At 41.7% G+C, this 21,019-nt stretch overlaps 1 protein-coding gene across 12 annotated transcripts in view; it reads right to left on the reverse strand.

Moving 5' to 3' along the window:
- The window catches only part of ADGRL3 (adhesion G protein-coupled receptor L3), a 491,811-nt gene that overhangs the window by 394,503 nt on the left and 76,289 nt on the right, over positions 1 to 21,019 (reverse strand). For all 12 annotated transcript variants that reach the window (XR_010027766.1, XM_063156653.1, XM_063156644.1 and 9 more), the window contains exon 2: positions 7,295 to 7,361. The gene's annotated coding sequence lies outside the window, so the exon portion shown is untranslated. The remainder of the gene's footprint in view (positions 1 to 7,294; positions 7,362 to 21,019) is intronic.

The raw sequence follows: 21,019 nt of genomic DNA on the forward strand, positions 1-21,019 counted from the left end.
TAAATGATTGACAACAAAGGTGAAGGAAAAGTCTGTTAGTCTTGACTGCTAGAGTAATGAATAGAGAAACTGACATGTTAAATTTCTTCACCTCCAACTGGAATTATAAATTATAGACTTCTTTTACATTATCATAATACCAAGTTCATCTTAAAAATAGAATGATTCCTTGGGGGTGTATTTATAGTGAAAAAAATACATATCTAATGCTGTACTTAGCATATCGTCATATTTTAATAAAATTGGATTGATTGTTCCAATTTTGTTCTTATTTTTGGAAATTAAAAAGCAGAATCAGATCATCTTACATTATTTTACAAGATCCATCGTTTTGCTCCTGCAGGACATGCTAAAATTTTCAAAAGCTCTCTTTAATTTAACATATCCTTCTGCTCTCCCTACAGCTACTTGGCACATTGCATCTCCGTAGTTTGGCCAAGGGCCACTTTATCTGAGTCTGTACAAACTTTGCAGGGAGTGGAACCGAGATCTGAAGAAGTCTGTGGAAATAAAGTTTCTACCCCATAAAACCCCCTTAATTCAGCCTTCATCCCTAAGCAAACAACTTCAGCGAAACAAATCATTGTGTCCAAATGAATCAGTTTGTGTGAAAGCAAACACAGCCCATCAATAACAGCAAAGCAATAAACAACAGGGAAATGTCTCCGAGCCAGACACGGCACATGCAGACTCTCCAGTGTATTTTGCAGGAGAGGGAGGGGAGACAGCTCTTTAAACTTCTGTCTAAATTAGACTCAAGTTCAAACCATGCTGGTACAAAATCTCAATGCCCAGCTCCTAATGCTTTAGCTGCCTGTGTAATGCAGAGAAGATGAAGATGATCTGCAGGGTGGGATGGCAATAGGAGGGGGTTTCTGGGGAGGGGGTAGATGCAGTCACTCAGGCCCCAAGTCCTGTCCTCCACCCCACACGAGGCCCAGGCAATAAAACTCTCAATCTGCCCCAGATTCTTGACAGCATCTATGGTAGAGCTCAAGTCACATCAGAGCAGGGGCAGAGGGAGACACCTTGGACACAGTTCTTTCTGTTCACCTGAGTTTTCCACCCTTTAATGTATACAGCCCTGTTGGTAATGCTGCTTCCTACTGACATTTCTTCCTTCCACAGGAAAAAATCAGCCTCAAGTCATCTGCATGATGAATTCCCCTTCAGCTCTCATAAGTGCTGCCTGCCGTCAATTATATTGGTGTGCCTTGAACTTATAAAATATTTTCAATTTGCAGAACAGTTTTGACATGGGGAGAGAGGAAGGGACAGTGAAGAACAATACGCTTCAAATAAAATTTGGCACCATTCAGGATTTCTTCCACCTCAGAAAAAAAATCCTCTAAGACACAAATAAATGTATCTTATTAAGTTAGCAGGATATCTTCTCCTAATAGTGCAATTAGCTTTCATAGGAGATAGGCCCATGTACTGTCTTGAGAATAGACTCTCAGGCACATATAGCCATGTAATATCAGGCACACTTCTCTCAAATTAAGGGAAGCATTTGTCATTTCCAGTGCTGACACTGAAAAAGCAGTGTCTTAAATGCTGTATTAGCACAGACTCCCAAGGGACCTCCTGAGCAGTGCCTTTCAAGGAGCAAAGCCCAGCACTGACTCCTGCAATTCCCTTTTCCCTGCCTGAAGGAGAAGCACTGCTGGGGAGCATCCTTTGCACAGGAGGAGGCAGCAAGGCCCACAACACTGCAATGAGCTTGTTAACAAGTCATGGCTAAGACATCTGAAAGAATGTGACACTTTACCTCCTGCAACCACATCAGGAGCCTCTGCAGCAGTCCTATCCCATGCTGAACTCCCACAGACATCCAGAGCTCATTTCCTCCCTCTATTGCTGTGCTCAGTACAACGTGCACAGACATACCCTGTGCATCACCTACCACCCTGCACATCAGGTAAAAACAACTTTGTTGTACTTCAATTACTGCAGGCTTGGTAAATTGCAGTCCTTAACCACCATTAGTCTGTTCCCCATCATTTAACACGACTATCTGCCATCTCCAAACAGATTTAACTGACTGTTGTATTAATATGCTGTATTCAGCAAGTGGAGAAGAAAAGGCACTATTTTGGTAACCATTCCATGTTTGCCATCAGATACATGATGGAAATGTGTCCAGGAAATGCTTACTTGCCCAGTATCACCCATGGGTAAGTGCAGACACTCTTCAGTTGCAAAGAAGCCACTAGAAAAAACTGCAATGAAACCAAAGCCACCCTATGGACCAAAAAAAAAAAAAAACAAAAAAAAAAAAAAACAAAAAAAAACAAAAAAAAAAAAAAAAAAAAAAAAAGCTGGCTAATACTGCCACACCATATCCAAGCACTATGTGTTTTGGTGATATCAGCACAGGCTCAAAATGCCTGATCCCTCCCACTCCACAAACACTACACAGTGATGAAATCTGCTCTAATAGCTGGGTGGCAGCAGTTTTCTTTGCCATTGGCCATTTCTGTAACCCAAAGAGAAGCTGCATTTCCAGAGCACGATTTGCATTGCAGATGGGCAAAATCACCTTCTGAGGGTGTTCATGTTTGTCAACCAACCAGGACAAGGCTCTTCATGCAGTTATCCTGGCAGAGATGCATCCTCACCCAGCTGGAACCCATCGGGGATTCCCCTGGGCTAGGCTCCAGGTGGGGGACAGGAGGACAGCAGTAACAGCACTCAGAGCTGCTTTCCAGCTTCTCTTCAGCCTACACTGTTTAATATCTGGAACATCTAATAATTACTATTAATTGCACTTAACAGCAAACTGTAAAATAAATGTGAGGAATGCACAAACAAACCCTGGCACACCTGCAGCTTAGCCCTTGCTCTTCACTTGGTTCCAGCTTTACCATGCAAAGTTTGAAGCATCTGTTACAGACGTACTACAACCAAGCTTTGCAAAATCCATCAACCTGCAAGCCTTGGTAACAAAACCAGCCCAAGAGATGTAGGCAGCAATCTGAGAAGATACTCCCCAGGAATTAGATTTTGTAAACAAACATTTCAGCTAATTGCTTTCTTGTTCTCAGTGCAATGAAGGCCCCATTTAGCCAAAGCATTTGTCTACAGAGCTTAGTTTCTTCCATCTAATGAACGGTGATCTTGTCTTAGCTTCGGCTGGTATATCATCAGAATCAACATGAAATGCTAATGGAGAGAGATGCTTAATATCATTTCAAGTGTTTAAGTTACTACTGCAGCTATTAAGGCAAATCCATTTTACCTGTTCCTCCTCAGGCTCCCCAGTGAGACAGATTTAGAAGTTTCCATGGGGAGAAGTGATTCATAATGGCTACACAGATGAGAGAAAAAGCCTTTCACCATTAATTACAGCCAGCGTTCTCCAAACCCAAGCTGGTCATTTCGCCGGCACAACACATAATTAGCAAGGCTCATTTTATTTTGTTGCCTTCACAAATTAGTACACTTTTGAAAAAGCAAGGTGGCTGCCTCCAGCAGCAGGGATAACCACACCAACCAGACAGAAAAATAAGGCTTTGTCGTCCAACTTGTAGTCCATGGCAGAAAAATCCAATGGGTCCCCTGGTTTTCATTCCCCTTACTGGCCCAATGCAGGAATCAGTGTTGCTCCCTGTGGCATCCCAAACAGCAGACTTTGAGGTGCACCCATTTAAGACAATCATGGCCAGTCATGTGGATGTAGTTCTTGGCAGTAGGAGAACCTTCCTCTATTTCAGCTTTCCAACTGCTCACTCAAAGTGCAGGACCTGCAATAGCCAGAGCAGCAAGGAGAAGAAGGATGCTTCCTGCTCCTCACCTGAAGAGGAACCGCACTGGGTCCATCCCCAGCGGCATCTTCACAGAGTATGCTCTAGAGACATCACAGTAATAGAAGCAGGGGATGATGAGGTGTAAGAGATGCTGGACTCACCAACACAGAGAATGTTCTCAGACACCACCTGCGTTTTAAAGCAGGACTGTTTCCTTCTTTGCTCAGGCTGCCCCTCAATCTCTTTGAGGAGCAACTTCTCCACAGCAGAGGCTTCTGGAGGATGCACCTGCCAAGATCCCAGTTTTGAACAAGGCACCCAAAATAGTGGTTGGAGCCCCGCTAGACAGAGCATGCTGCTGGAAGCTATTGTTGAAAATACTACAGTTATCCTCATGCAGATTTTAAAAGGCCACTATTTATCCATGTAAATTCTGAAGGGCATTAGCAGCATCACTGACACACGATGACAGCTAGCCCAGCTTTGGGAAGGGAATAAGCAGCAGCAACTGCCTGAATAATTGATGTGCTTTTACTCTGCCCCATGGCCCAGTTATTACATTGCTCACTCTCTTCAACTGCCTGTGGTTTCTAAATTAATTAGAAATCTTAATGTCATGGCCAGCCAGTTAAAAAAAAAAAAAAGACACAGAGAACAAAAGAAGAGAGTGCTTCTCATGCCCTTGAGCCTTGGGATTTCTTCCTTGGTCTGGCCACGCAGGAAGCCAAAGCACAGTCTCAATTTCTTCAGCTTTGGACCCCAGTAACTGATGCTAACAGCAGCACAGCATTAAATCCACTCCATCTGCAAAAAGCCCCACTGCATGGGAGAGAACATCCCCATCAAAGTCACTGCCTCTGTAAGATGGGGCAAGGCCCTTCCTAGGGGCTGACGCATGCACAGAGCAGCTCCTGCGTCTTCTGCAATGAAATACATCTGATACACCCCTAGCCCAGCCATCACAACCAAGCGTCATGCAGCACCAAATAAAGAGACACCACTGCAGTCTGGAGGAATAGAAGAGCTCATGGCTGTTCTGCTCACACAGCTGACAGAGCTAAATGACTCTGTGGGATCCTGTTCAGGGGATGAAAAAAAAAATTGTGTGTGACTACCTGACCTCACAAAAGAGGAGAACAAATACAACAATGTGAGCAGCCATTTTTTTCTGCATATGTACCATTACCTACTTACAATATTGCCTATGTGAAACTTTAAAACAACACCTATAGCTTTCTAGAAACCCAGTAGGAATAATTCCCATGTTTGAGCCACACTGCAATAGCGTGGGTAGCTGTGTTTCAAGGCCATGGAAAGCACGCAGCCATGATGAATGTTGGCATGTTTTTAATCTCTTATTTGCAAAAAAGAAATACTGCTTTTTTCAAAAATCTCTTTACACCTGTCCAAAAAGCATAAATAAACATAAATGACTGAATTTGTAGAGATAATTTTAAATTGCATGGATAACTTAGGCTAATATTTCACCCTCTTATAAAAGAGTAGTGAAATACCAGTGAGGTATTCAACAGTATGGTGGAGTCTTCTTCTTTGCCAACACATTGTGGCATACTGTAATCTGCACCACTTTTCCATTATTGCCCCGGAAAACTCAGTATTTTAAAGAAATCTGATTTTTCAACCTTTCTTTTTGGCATGGATAAATAGACTTATACTTGGAGCATTGAACTGCTTGACTCCCAGTACAGTTATCTTACATCTCCTATAAATGTCAAACACCCAAACAGGACAGTCCCACAGGAGAGAATGAGCTGGTGATGGTAACAGAAAGCATTACAAAAGTTTAAACGACACTAAAAATCCAAATCGAAGTATCCAACAAAATGAATCCCATTTGTTTGCAGGTGGAAGGTATTTCTAAACAATTTGACCCCAAATACAGGACAACGTAGTTCTCCAAAAGTTTAATGCACTTTGACCAAGCATTTATTTGGTCCAACAGCTTCCTCTTCTGTCTGCTCTTTTTCCTCTGCTGTCATAATTTTGCACTAACTTGATGCATGCAGAGAGCACCACAAGAAAAACACAAATGGTTCCATGCAAGTTGCAAATTTAGGCCATTGAAGTATTTTTCAACATGCTTCCTGAGACTACACTTCTATTTGTAGGGTGGAAAGACGGACTTTCAGAAAATGGTAATGCTGATAAATGGAGAAAGCAGAATTGTTCCACCCTATGATTTGCCTGTGTTTCTCATCTTGGCTTCATACTGCCTCTAAAATGCACGTGCTAATTATCAGCAGTATGGCACTGCAGATGTAGTGAACACAAGATGTCACTCACATGCATTTTTCAAATCCAAGCAATGAAATTAAGTGTCTTGTAAAAACACGTCATTTGTTCATACTGAAAGTTTCCTGACCCCAGCCACATCTGCTGTGTCCCTTTCTTCATATCCATGTTTTTTAGTTTCACTGGGCTTGCTTTGCTGTATTCAGTTTTACAGACCTTCACATTACATATTCATTTTGTTCCTCATACTTATATCTACTGATGCAGTTGTTACTTTAAAGTCATTACATTAATTACAACAAAAACTTACTGAAAGGCTCAGCTCATGCAGATTCCTCAGCTCAACCCCAGTAAGAATCATGCCCGACACAGACTTTAAGGCAGAGGTGAGCTCCTGGTCCCTCTTCCGGATGACCACACAGCTGAAGGAATGCACCAGCTGAACCAGGAGCACCACTCTTCAACATGGCCATGCCTGCCTTGCCCAAGTTTTCCTCCAAGGAGGAAAGAGTGCAAAACCACTCAGTGTCATGTAGGAGTGCTCACCTCTCAGCCTTGGAAAGCAGGTAGAAGAAAATACAGGAGATGGCAGCAGTACGGAGCAGCACAGCTCTGCTCACTCTTTTTGGAGCCTGCTCTTTCAAGATGCAGCCCCTGGCAAAGTGTCTCATGAAAGTTTGATGAACAGCATTTTGTTTAACACCAGCAACTGAGCCACAGCCCTGCCGAGCTGCGCTGCACCAACAAAATGTCACGACCCAGGAGGATGGAGAAACTGGATTGCAAGAGGCAGGCTTGCAGGCAGCAGAGGAGCTCACAACCTCTGGAGCAGGGTGCAGCACCCCACAAGCCACTCTCGGTCACTGAAACACGAGGAGGCTGCTGTAACACTGATCCTCACTGAGCCTCCTCTGACACTCGCCCAGCAGGCTGCTAGGCTCCACCAGGCAGCCCTGCAAACACAGCCAAGTCTGCAGCCCTTTTCCCATTAGCACATATAAGCCTTGATATCTCTTTCCTCTCCTTTTACCCTTTCCACTTCTGTATGTACTGAAAATATTCACAGTATGCTCTTCCCTACCATTTGCTTCAGCGTTTTCATGCTCTGCTGCTTTTGTTCCCCTGTTCCCTTTACGTAAAAGAATATTCTCATGAAACAACTGCGCCTGCATAACTGAAAATACACAAAACCCATATGCAGACATGGTGCTGGAGGCTCATGCAACGTGATCAGGTCTAAATATTTTAGCACAGCAAACAAATGAGGCTCAACAGTATGGTCCAGTAATTACCTTTTCTTGTTCTTCAGGTTCGAGAAATCCGCACGTTATTTTTTGCAGAGTACTGTATTCAACATTTCTGGAAAAAAAGAGAAAAAGAAAACAATTAAAAAATGTTTATACTGGCCTCTGAGGACATACCAGGCACTCGTGAACTTTCTGCTATGCATTTACCAGAGAACAGAGCAATGAGCAACTGATTTTGGTCAACAGAACTGAGTTTTGAAAATTAAGAATTTTTAATGTCTATGAAGTAGATCTCTGCATGGAAAACAGTAGTAACACATACAAAACAATGGTCAGAGGAAAAATTGGTGGACAATATCACTGCCAATAATTAAAAAAACCTCAGAGATGTAAGTTGATATCCAACACACATGCAGGTATGTGAGTATCTCTTCCCACAACAGGCTCCAATGTGATCTGGAGAAACTATTGTTAAACCAGACAATTTCTCAGAGGTTTTTAGAGGTCACTGCACCAGAATAAAAAACATCTAGTTTGAAAAGAAGTTAAAATAAATGATGATTGCAAGGATAGTAATTCCTTTTCCTTGGCAGCTACAACTCAAAATTTCTCTGTCCCTTTACATCTTCAGTATTTTCTTCTAATTACAATGTTAGATGCTAAATATAACATTAATTGACAAAACAATGAAATGGACAGATCCAGGTCAGCCTCCTGGAAGTGTTGGTTTTATTAGGATTAATTGCACATGAAAAATTGCTCCTCACAGTTGGGATTGCCACAAATGAAACTTCAGTGAGAATCAGTCTTGTCAGAGTCAAGCTGGATGGCACGAGACCCCAGGACCTCATCCCAACCCAGTGAAACAATTAGAAAATATAATTAAAAACCCATGCAAGGGAAACAGCAATGAGTCCTGCCTGAATTTTGCTTCCAACATCATCTACAAACCCAGCTCATTTTCTGCAACCTGTAGAGGAGAACACAGATCATGTTGTTTGAACAAAGTGTATTAAAATGAAAAAAGCTTTAAAGTCTGATTAAAAAAGGACCCAGTGTTACATTGGGGCCAATTGTTCCAGTTACAGCAGTGAGTCCCCAAGCCTTTCCCAACCAGGGCTCTAGCACAGCTTTCACTCTGCTGCCATGGTTCCACACTCTGGACCACCCTACACCTTCAAAAATTTCAGACCAAAACAAATGCTCCTGAGGCTCCAGTTTCACATCTGAGACAATCCAGAATGGTCTTGCTTTAATTTTCAATGACAGAAAAAGAAAGCTGCACCCAGCTCTAAGCACTCCTCAGCAGATCCTCCCCTGAGAACATGAGAAGAACAAGCCCGAGGCATTGGTCCCTAACGCATAATTCATCTTATTTATGTACTGAAGGAGCAATTGCTTGCATTCAGCAACCTTGGAAGTCAGACAAGTAAATTAAAACTTAAAACAAGGCTTGAGAGTCCAGCATGCATGCTGCTTTTTGAGTGATTTCTCTATAATAGGCAAGTATGGATGCTCTGGAAGAAAAAGAGACCTATTCCAGCTTGACTGTCAGCAAAATTGCTTCCGTAAGCAATAAACAGGCTTTGGATCGCCTAGGAAATTTACAGGCAAACTCGGAGTAAGGCCAGTTATTATTCCTCACTGTACAAATGAAAAAGTCTCTAGACGTACGGACTATACCCATTTTTAGCCTTGGATTTTGACCAAATATATACAGTTTCAGTAGTGTAGAGCAGACCAGGCAACACCTCATAAGGACATCCATATACTTTATTTCCAGGAAAAATGCAATTTGTTTAGACTACTTCTACTTGTGCTTTATAGCAAAACCTTTACCTGGTTCCAAGAGGCTTTTGGAGAATAATTCTCATTTGATGGCAGCAGTACAGAGCAGACAAATTTGCCTGGTTTAAAGAAGTTAATGTTTGTTACCCCATTGCCTTGCAACGGCTTTTAAAATAAAATTAAAACAAGATCTTTGTTTCATTTATGATGCCCCACATTTCACTTCTGCTTGAAGCATAAAGGACTAGAGATAGCACAACATACTGTGGTTTATGGCTCTTCTGTGCCATTTTAGGATTCAGCACATGCTCTTCTCCCAGCTCACCTTTATTTTATCATAATGTGAGTGTACTGACTGGCAAATTTTTCTTGCCTTCCCTTCCCAAATGCCAAATGTATAACCTTGAGTTGGCCTCTGCCACATGCACATTTCTATGCAGATCTCAAACGCAGAGTGGGGAATTCTTGTTCATATTAAAATTGGAAGGGAACCATACAGGGATTCCTGCAAGAGGAAAGATCTTGCAAAATACTTGTAAGAGAGTCAACGCTCACTGGCAATGGTGCACTGCAGGAACTACAGGGATTTGGCATTGGCCCTAAAACAGAGAATAAACACACTAAAGAAAGAGGCATTGCTCTACCTCTGACTCCTACTAATACTCAGAGCAGTGCAGCTCCTGCCCTTTATTCAAGGGAACCTTGTTTTGATCCCCTTTACTGGTCTCCAGATCACCTGACTAACCAGCTTGCCCTCAAACCTACAGTGCTGCTCAGAAAGCATTTGCTGCTTCTTTTCCCCAGTTCTCCCCCGGTCATACTCTGCTTGGACAATTTGGAAAATGGTCTCTCTCAGGCTGCTAAGGAGAGGGGAAATCACCTCCCTCCCTTGCTTCATCCCATATTACTCCGGAGCTCCACCTGCCAAGTTTACTACTGCTAAATGAATAATGGAGATACTTAACATAGCCCACTTTTACTAACTTGATGGTGGTGTTATTTTGGCTAAATATTTCTAAATTCTCTGCTATGGTGAATAATGCAGAGGACAAGGGCACAATGCTTTGCATCACAAGATGCCACAAGAAGGGTAATTAATCTGCAAACTGGCATGCTGTTGCACCTCCATCCCAAACCAGAAGCTGCTAATAAGGAGAGCAATGATAAACACTTTATTTTGGCAACAGCAAAGGCCAGGAGGAGAATCCATCAAGAAGGGATGACTCACTCTCAAGGATCTGTCTCCACTGCAAAAAGCCAAGCAGCCCAATTTCTGCTGTAAGTACTCAAAACAGAGGGACCCACAAAAAAGAACATTAAGTTTTAGGCAACCAGTAGGAGGCTTCTGAAAAAGCCTTGTTTGCTAAAATGTACCAAGCACCTCGCTTCTGGCTGTACAGAACCAGAGGAGTGAGCACCCAGCGCCAGCGTCATGATTTTGGGGATGAAAATCCACATGGAGCAGCTCTGCCTTGCTCCCGGGCATCAGCATCTCTGCATCAGCCCAAGGAAACCCAATCAGCAGCTTTCACCCACGGTGACTTAATTAACAGGCACCCTACAGATTCCTCCAAATCCTCCACACTGACACCCTCCATTACCAAGCTCTTTTGATGAAAGTGATTAAAGCTAACAATTATAATTTCTTTTAGAGATGCCCCTAGAGGCTTTGGCGAGGCTCAGGCTTCATTGTTCACAGAACACAACAGCGCAAAGAAATCTCTCTCCTGAAGAGCTCATCCTCCACAAAGACAAGGCAATCAAGGAATAGCAGAAAGAAAGGCAAGGAGACAAAAAATTTTTGCTCAAGGTCAAAAAGCAGGCCTCTGACAGAGCTAGAACAAAACTCACCTCCTCTGGAGAACTCATAAGGCCATGCTGACTCTCAAATACTACACTGATCAGCTAATGCTCTTTATTTATCAAGAGCAGGTGAAGTAGTTCAGTGTTACTTGCTGTTCTGGTTTTGATCATGTCTTTTTGAGGTGGTTCTCCAAGCAAAGCTAACCATGACAGTGAAAGGGTTACCTCCCCTTCACATTCCAAAGAAATGCTTCCGATACTTTTTCATGCAGATTACTGACAAATCAATCCCCCTCAAATTTTTTATTCTTCCATCAATGCTCTCAACCAAGAGTGATTGCTCAAGCACCCTTCTCAAGCTTGCACTTCCATTTTTTTTAAAGAATGGTCAATCTCAATATGCATAATTATAATTGCAAATGAATCGTTTCATCTTGCACTCTTCTGTTTTAATGGGATTATATACCGCCAAATCTCTACAGTAACATTTAAAGTAAAAATGTCCTACGTCATTCATGTGTGGTTTAGATATTTAAAACATTAATATGTAACGTGTGGTATTACGAAAGGTTAGATTTCTAACTACCTGGCTCAGTTATGACACCATAAACCTGATGTAATCTTCACTGATTACTAGAAAAATCTTTCCAACGCAGTATAACTGTAATTTGATAGAACTTCTTGACATACAATTAATCAGCAAGAGAGTGGTTCTGTTGTGCTTTGTACAGGGACAGAACAAAGCACAAGCGTGCAAAGTGAGTGAAGCTTTTGGTCTTTGCAAACAACTTCAGTGCATAAAATATTAAAAGCAATGCTAAACTAATCTCTGGCAAGAAGTGCAGGCAATTCACTACAACTCGTATTACAAATGCCTTTGGTTTACCATTTAAAAAACATTAGAGTCTACCATTATGGTTGTGTATCATAGTGCTGTACATTAACCTCTGTAATTTTCCAACATGGTATATTGCAGAAACACAAATTAGGCTATCTGGCAAAAAAAATCTTAAAAAGACGCAATATTTAAAGAGAGCAGACAGGAAAGCTCCTTGCTCCTTCCTGCCAAAGACAGCAGGAGAAAGTCCAGTCCTCTTTTCCTCAAAGCAAATGGTAAAATCCCATTAATTTCCCCTGGAACCGGCAGATCCGCAGCATCTGGGAAAGGATTCAGTCTAAATACATCGCAGACATAACAGATGAATGATTTGGGGGAAAGGGGTCGCCTGCTCTCATTTTAACACTTCTGTGTAACAGGAACAGAGCAGGTCATTTCTGTAAGCTTGAAAATGCTTTGTGAGCTTTCAGTAGGATTTTCCCTTCAGCGCTTTTTGCCTTCTGTCTCCATTTTCTTCTTGCTCATACACTTAACAGCTTTAAAATCTGTTGAGTGTACAAGATGCTTAAAGTACACTTGATTTTTTACTGTTGTAGGACTCACATGGATGAAATATTATTCTCTTTAGGATTAATAAGAAAACATTTACATTTTATGTTTTTTGGAACAATTATGTCTTCTCCACTAAAGAAACAAACTGGAAGCTAAATTTTCACTTCCACATAATATGGAAGTTTTTGTAGCAAGATGTCTATTTCAGCTACTTGAAAATAATAATAATAAACTGTTTCTCATGTTGGCAAATTATTCTATTTTCCATTATGAAATTCATCCACTCAGAAATACACCTAATAACTAAACCAGAAAGATTTCATTTGGTTTCGTTACCATTTTCAAAGACTCTTTTTTTTTTTCCCCTTGGTGGGATAAGAGACTTCTAAAAATATGAAAAAGAAGAAGAAGGAGAACACAGCCCAACACCAAGACAGCAGCCCTCACCCAGGGCGTGCTGGAGTCCTGCTTCTTCTGTGCAGGACGCAGAACACACTCAAACCTTGCTGCTTCCCCTACGAGGCCACTGACTTGCTGCTCTCCTTCCCATAGAACTACTTGGCTCCTTTCCCTCACTCTCCACTTCTAATGCATCTGAAGCTCCATCCAAACCCAAATGCTTCGGGTTAAATATATTGAGTTTGTAGAGAGAAAGGTCAGCTTCATTTTGTCTCAGCTGGCTCCAGCTCCCAGCTGTCAGGACCAATGGGTGCAGGGGTTAAGCGAGACTTTTTGAGCTTGTCTTTGAAGCAGAGAGTAGCCTTTATTTCAAGCTGGTATCCCAGAGATGTTTTTTTTTCCAATAAATATACTGGTTCCAAGTGGTTTTTGAAGCAAGCAACCAGGCAGCTGTGTGAAACCCAGGACCTGGTATTGGAAGATCCAGAGAGCTCCCTGCAACAGCAAGGCATTTAATGAGAGAGGAGAGGAGAGCCTGGAGCCCTGCCAAATCTAATCCTGGTTATACGTGCCACAGCTGGATTTCTTCAAGTAGGGGCTATTACACTGGCACACTGCTGACCAAAATCTTCTGTTTCGTGTAAATTCTCTGCAAAGACCTTAGGAGATAAAACTGATTAATCCTAATTAAAATGAAAATCAAGGAAATGACACAGTCTGTTGAATCTACTTGATGAATCAAAAGCTTCCCTCATTTCTATGTTAATTGTCTTTTTACAAATGTGCAGCCCTCTCATACTCACAGAATAATGTTTTCGTATTTTTCTTCACTTGGAACATTGCAGGACAGATGTTACAAAGCAACCAGAGAGCCCGTCTGCATTATCAGGCCCCTGCAGAAGTGCCTAGCTGGGTGCTGACTCCTTTTTCAGACTTCTCATGGCTTTCATTTAAAAAAAAAAAAGAAATTCCAGCCTGCAGCAGTGCAGCAGCCCAGACACTGAAGGCAGCACAGGACCAGCACCAGGCAGGACACAGTGCCTTCCAGGATGCTGAAAGGTGTGCAGGATGCCCCATTAGCACTGAGCAGGGAATGTACCATAAGTTAATTTCAACCAACACAAGCACACAAAATCCCTGCTCTCCATTTGCATGAGTCTGATAACACTTCGAAATGTCACCACTGGAGTTTTTATCAAAAGCCTGCTTGCACATAACACCGTATCACAGAGAGGACATTTGGGAAAGCAATCAACCTGCAAAGACATTCTTGAAGTACAGAAATGCAGAACAGACCCTTTCAAGGACAGTTCAACTAAAGATGGGAGGGATTTAAAGAGGAATGAACCGGCACACTGTTAACAGCAGCCAATTAGGAGGTGGAACGCATAGAAAGGTCTCTATAGATATGTATGTGACACATTAAAGAGATCCACATTCCCTTTGTATCCAGTCAAAATCCCATCTTGCTTAAACTTGTAGGGGGGCAAAACTAACCTAAGTAGTAAAGGCACACTGGACAAAATCCAGAATCAGCTGCATTACTGGCTTAGACACCATTTATTGTGGTTACATTTTATTATACAGTAGTAAAAAATTACAAGGCAACATCCTGTGTTATTTCCCGCTGGGATAAATGATACAGATGTACTATTAAACCTCAAAACCAGCACCAGTCTGCCAGGCTACATTCCATTTGTGTCTTTATAATGTGTCAATAGGCTGACATTTATGCCTTCTGATGGTAAAGCTAATTATGTTACAGACATTTAAATATGCCATAAAATGCACTGCACAAACCTATAACTCTCCCAGTCTTTACCAAAACAACACACACAAATCAAAAATCTCACCAGACACCAGCATCTAAACTTAGGACATATTGGTTTCCTTTTTTTCCATGCTAAATTGATTTTTGTATTGCTGTCAGCCCCAGCTGACACTGGGAAGGCACTCATGAAGGTCTGCCACAATTTGCAGCCCAAGGGCATCCTAAACCATGGAAATGCATCAGAAAGGGATGGTCCTATAGAGATCTCACTGCAGGTCACACACTTAGTGTCAACTGAGATATTATCTAAGCACGGTCAGTGGGGCTGAGGGTTTGAGGGACATCAAGTTCAGTAATTCTGATTTAAAATGAGCTCTCTCTGCTTAGCCACCACCAGCTCCTTTGAAAAAGCCAGCCTGGTGAGAAATCAAGACAAAACACTCATAGACTGGCTATTCAATGTCCTTCTTGTGAGAACTGTCAAGATAAAAACACCAGCATATAATGCATATTTTAGGCCCATCATATTCTTGCATTAATACCATTCACCCAAGATTATTAACTTGAAATTAGGCCCTAAGATATGCAGGTGGCAAAATCAGACTGGGGATCAAAAAAATTCATCCTTGGGGCTAGATGGCCAAAATTTAAAAGCCCATCCACGGCCGAACTACATGGGCTGTCTGGGCTAGAAGCAGATTGGAATAACTGGAAGTGGTGAATGGGGATGCATAAACAGCAAAACACTATGGGTTTGGTCTAAAACCAAAGAAGCCCCAAGGCTGTGGTTGAAGCTTTTTTTGCACACATCAAATTCCTCAGTAATATAAAAGATAAGTAGGCAAAAGCAAAAGAGGAGTTTGGAACTATGCAGCCTGGAAAGGCAAGCTGGAAGGAGGGCTCCACGCTCCAGTTACTATCCCTCTAGCAACTGGCATGTGAGGATAAGGAAAAGCTGCAAACACACCAACTCCACAGTATTCTGCAGGGATCACATCTTGAAATGATTGTAATTGGAATAAGGGGTACTGATGCTTCAGGGACTTGCTTAAAAAACACCCTTAAAAGAAAATTATCATAGAAAACAAGTCTGGGGTATTTTGCCTCTGAGAACATTTAGAGCTTAATGCATTAGAAATGCAGCTGCATCAGATACTGCACTAGGATTGTCCATGATCAAGCTGCAGGCAGGAAAATGCCAGGCTGAGCCACTTCATTACAGTGCTTACCATCAAAATGAGATAGAAAGTGGCTGCTTCTCCACTCTGACAAGTTTTTAATTGCATCTAGAAATTACCTTCTACTTTAAATTTCATTTCGAAATTGTGTCTAATAGAGGCTGCTCAAGATGAGTTTGTCACACTTCTAAATAATTATTATTAATGTGACACTACCGTCTTTCCCTAGAGTTTACACCACCTAAAGTGTCATTGAAAAAATGTCCTTATCATTAAACTTAGCACCAAATGTGACTAAAATGCAGAATTATCCTGACCTTTTTTAATTCCAAGTGGCTTGGCAGTCACATTCCTCCTCCAAAAGGAGGCCCACCACCTTTTCTGTTTTGGTGACATTAGTGAGCTTCTTTTGAAGGACAGAAGAATACCTTCCCACATCAGAGCACACCGAACACACAGGCCCAAGCTTAGATGACATTCATAACCAAGACTAAAAAATATTAACAGGCTGCATTGCTTCAAGACAACACAGTCCAATCTAAAAGTCCCAATATGACCAGATTTTCAAGAGCACCTTCTACAAGTTCATTCTATGAGACTTGCATCCTGTCAGGGAAAATACCACCAGAGAAGACTGCCAACTTTTCAGCATTGACAAAGCATGAGCCTTGGAAATTCTGTACCACCAGGACCCGAAGCCACCAGAAAAGCAGAGGGTCCCTATGCAGACACCCTCATGAAATCAACTATCCAACAATCTGCTACACAAATTCAATGAGAACCCTTCCGGCTCATGATGAAGATCTTAAAAAGGAAGGAAATAAAGGCTCCTGCTCCTTCTAAAGCAGAAAATAAAATTTTCCCAAAAAGAGGGGCTCCAAGGAAACTACACAGCCACACCTTGAAAAAGCTTTCTTTTGATTTTCTACAGGGCAAACCATCCCACAAGTTTTACAGACCCGTAAATGCAGCTAATTTGGACATTAAAGAATCTCTGTAAATGTAACATAAATAAATAAAAAGTAGCATGAAGAAATCCGTGAGAGGAAAAACCTTAATCAGTGTCTCCTCACACAGTTATTACACAATATTAGGGTTCAATCACCTTTACCCTGAGACATGCAAGATATATAAAGACTAGCATATAAAGACATCTCTGGCTACAGTTGCTTTGGAACTGACTTCAACCATCTTTGTTTTATTACCTCAGATAGCATGATGTCATCAGAAGCCTTTTAATGTCTTTTAAGACCTTCACCAGTTTTCTTAAATTATTAGGTGTGAATATGTGCATGTGTGTGGCATTTCTTTATTCCTGCAACCATGTGATAAACTGCAGTGCCACAAGATAAATTGCATTCAGTTTACAAATCTGACCTCCTCACTTGAACTCTGCCTGCTAATCCATTTCAGCTGGGACTATTTCTAATATGCCATACTTCCGAACAGCTTTCAAACAGCTGTAGGGGCTTTTTTTTTTTTTTGTTTTTAATGTGTGTTTCAAAATGGATTTCACATTAGAAGTATTTTCTTCTTTGCACCAGAAAGTGGAACAGATTACAAGCAGACGGACCCTGGCTCCTGGCAGCTCCAGGATCCAGTGTCAGACACATCCCAAGCCAAAGGGGAACAAGAGCTGCTGTAGGTGTCCAGGAAACTTCTGTGGCATGGGGTGCTCATGCCGTTAATGGTGTGCCTCCAACAATATCTGCCACACACCTGCAATTCCATTAAACTCCTCAGGAGTTATCCTCCTGCATCACCCTGCAACAGCTTTAATGAAGGTTTAGACACTCAAGCCTGGCTTTCACATGTGTCATGCAGGTGAAGCATCTCTCTACCATACAGGGCTCTCAATTAAACCAGGCGCTGCGCCACTACCTGCTCAATTCCAGGCAAGCAATAGGGTAATGCTCCATTTCCACAAAAACTTCTGGAATTCAGAACAAATGCCTCAAGTTATGTGCCATTATGCAGAAAGGGTAATTAATAAGCAAGCCAGTTTTGGGTTTCCCTTTGGAATAGATGAATGTGTTTTAATTGTTGTTAGTTTTCCAGCAGCAGCACAGAAGCACCTCTCACTTACACACATTTTTCTCTGTATGTTTGAGAAGTTCACTGCTTTTCAACAGCTTAAATTATTTAATTTTTTTTTAACTTTTTAAAATATCCTTTCTTGGTTCCACAGTAATTTTTTTTAAAAGGTAAATGATACAGTCTTGTTTGCAGTTAGCCAGCATAAACAAATCATCTCTCAAATCATCTCCCACAATTTTTCACAGAAAGGACAAGAATAAGTTTTTTAATAACTTGCTTAAACACCCGTGACAGAAGAGTCCCCCTGTTGCCAAGCTGGCATGTGCCACGCCTGAGCAAACAGCGAGACCGCCGCTTTCCCGGCCTCTCCTTGGATCTCAGACAAGATGGATGCTCGGAGTAGCACCTCTCATTCAGTGAGGGGTGCATTTAACTAAGCAAAGCAACCAACTGCACAGTTTAAGTATGAGTTTAACTCTACATGTGCTCTGAGATACCAGGACCCACCAGCTCATGCTGCCACACCATCCCTAATTCGGGGTGTAAACCTCAGCATTACTCCTGCATGAAGAAAACAAGCCAGCCACCTTCTCAGCCTCAAACAACTGAGAAGTCCTAGCAGCCTCCATCAAACTTGTGTGGATGAAAGTTAAGGATGTGGTTAAGGGCCCTTGCCAGACTTGGGTCTTGCTGTATTTTTCCCAAAGAAGTTTGATGGCATCAGATGTATAAACATGACTGGCTTAAGCAATTAGACCTGCATTTGCTATAAACTCTGCAATCAAATATTCATTTCATTTTGCAATGTCATCAGTAGTCTGACACGAGCAAAAGCAAATTAAAAATGCAGGAAAGTATTCCAGGTAATCATATGCTTTTTTAAGGAGCTAAATTACTTATTTAAATTACAGAGACCCACTGAATGGGACGGTTGTAAAAAAAACCTATTGCAGGAACTGGCAGAGACACTGGTTTCGAGTAAATCAAAACTTCTGTGTGATGATACTTGATAACAAAAACACCAATTAACAGGGTGGGGTTTTCTTACCCATTCCAAGCCCACATTATGGATATTCTACTTTTAGAAAACTGCAGTTGAAGCCAATAGTAAAAACTTGACCACCTTCTAGGCATATTGGTTTTGGCTGATATGTTTTCCACAAGCCACATAAATTATTAACCCTTTTTCAAATTGAAAATAAATAAATAAATACATTAAGAAAAAGTGCACTTTCCTTGGGTGAGCCTTTAAGGGCATTCTGCACATGGAGGTCTCAAAGGAGAGCACAGTTTCATTCACAATTGGCTTGTGTTTAGATATATGAAAGGAACAATCAGGTCTTAATATGATGAGCTGAGCACTGCTCAGTATTTCCTTAATATGGAAGAGAAGATCTTACTAATGGTTTGACCTGAAATGAAGAAGGCAGACCTCTAGTAATCAGAACAAAGAAGTGCTTTAAATTTCCCTCTTTTTTTTTTTTGCATTAACCATTACAGAGGTCATTTGGTCAAAAAGCCTCAGCAGCTGAACACCACAGAGAAATGCATCTTCTGAATCTGCCCTCTGCTGAACCTCACAGGGGAACCCCATTCCTGCTGGTGCTTCTTCATTGATATGGACAAGTATAAACAGAGACACAGTACCCAAAGCATTTCACCAGAGCAAGAATATTGGTTGAAAAAGCATCAAGTGAATGACAACAGGAGACTAGAACTGCTTAAACAGTATGAGGAACAAAAAAAAAAGTGCTAGTCAGTTAGCAGAATATTTAGAGGCAGCATGCTTTCATCCAGTATTAGATTTACCAGTAAAAATCCTGAGCAGAAAAATTAAAACACATTTGGTAGAGTTAGGATTGAGAAACACTCTCTTGATTGACTGGAAGTGCTGGTGAGACACTAACGACCCAAAAGGAAAGAAGGATGGACAAACCCATGGCAGGTCGCAGATGTCAGTGGCTGCTTCACACCAGACCATGAAAGCTGAGGAGAGAACCACCCTGAAAGGCAGTCTGTACACACACCTGACCAGCATCACAACTCATGCTCAACATCCTCAAATGTATCTGCTAGTTTATTAGCTCATCAGACAGACTCACACCTATTCCTACATCTGGAACAAGTCACTCCACTAAAGCACATCACATCAGGGTGATAAAAATGATAGCAACTGGTCTGAACTGGGATACCAGCAACCCCTGATGGCTGATATACATTTTTCATGTTCATTCTGAACTATTGTAAGAGGTCCCAGTGCCCACAGTGCTAAGCAAACCCTGAGGAGTAGATGGTCCTTCAAGGTAAATGCAAGAAGCAGCTTGCAGAAGCCCATCTCAAACCCTTGCTTAGCGCCAGCAGCACCAAGGAGCTCTTTGTAAGACCTGTCTTCACAACTTCTAGACTGTATTTCAGTCATTCACACATCATCAGCAGAGAGAACATAGCAAAAAATCTGGGCTTGCAGCATTGAACAAAATGTAGTATATAAAGGAAGCTGACAGGAAGGTGCATTTTTGCTGAGCAGTATCCGATAAATAAATTATAAAGGACTGTAACTGCTAACTATTAAGAGACAGATTTATATGATTGCTAAAGCTTTCATAGTCGAGGAAGGAATGTCTAATAAAACAGCATAGCTGTGATTTAGCACAGTGTTTAAATTCATCGTTACATATATTTCGTACTTCCGACTGGTCTTTGCTACCAAGTCGTATATTGGCTTTGCCTGATAAACGTATCCTTTTTTGCATATGTAATAAGCTTATCAGCTTCCAGTAGAAAAGGCAATTTTAGAGCTATCTTCTCCCAAGGTTTGCACTTAACTATGCCAGATGACTCATCCTCTGTACTAACAGACACAGCGAATCCAACAAGGTGAAAAATGTTAAAGGCTGGGATTCTGCACGGCACAGTAGGAGGATGAAGAGCACAAAGACATTAAACTGAGAGGGACTGTGTTACCCAGCAAGGCTTACTGGGAGTGGGAGGGAAAAAAACCCAACAAACTTCCTCATATATTTATATAATTTGCTAAGATCTTATAGGTCCTTGCATGTCAGGCCTTGATCATCCCAGAAACGCAGGTTGAGGTTCCCCAAATTGGTCCTAAAACCTTCAGTCACCTGGATAAAGTGGCCAAGACTCCCAATACAGCTTTGAACATCCACAGGGGTTTTAGGACATCTGGGGAGGAGCCACTGGCTGTTTCAGCACATCTGAGATTTGCAAGGCTGTGTTTTCAAGCCTAGCTTTGAGCAGCATTCCCCAGAATCCTGTCCCACCTTCTCCCATTTCCAGGCTGGAAGGGACTTCTGGCTCAGGTGCTCTGGATTTCTGTGTAACACCAGCCAGAGGATTTCAGCTCAGTGCTCCAGCCACAGTGAGTGCAGTCACTGCTGGTC

The sequence above is a fragment of the Melospiza melodia genome, chromosome 5 (genome assembly GCF_035770615.1).
Source record: "Melospiza melodia melodia isolate bMelMel2 chromosome 5, bMelMel2.pri, whole genome shotgun sequence".
NCBI lineage: Eukaryota > Metazoa > Chordata > Aves > Passeriformes > Passerellidae > Melospiza > Melospiza melodia.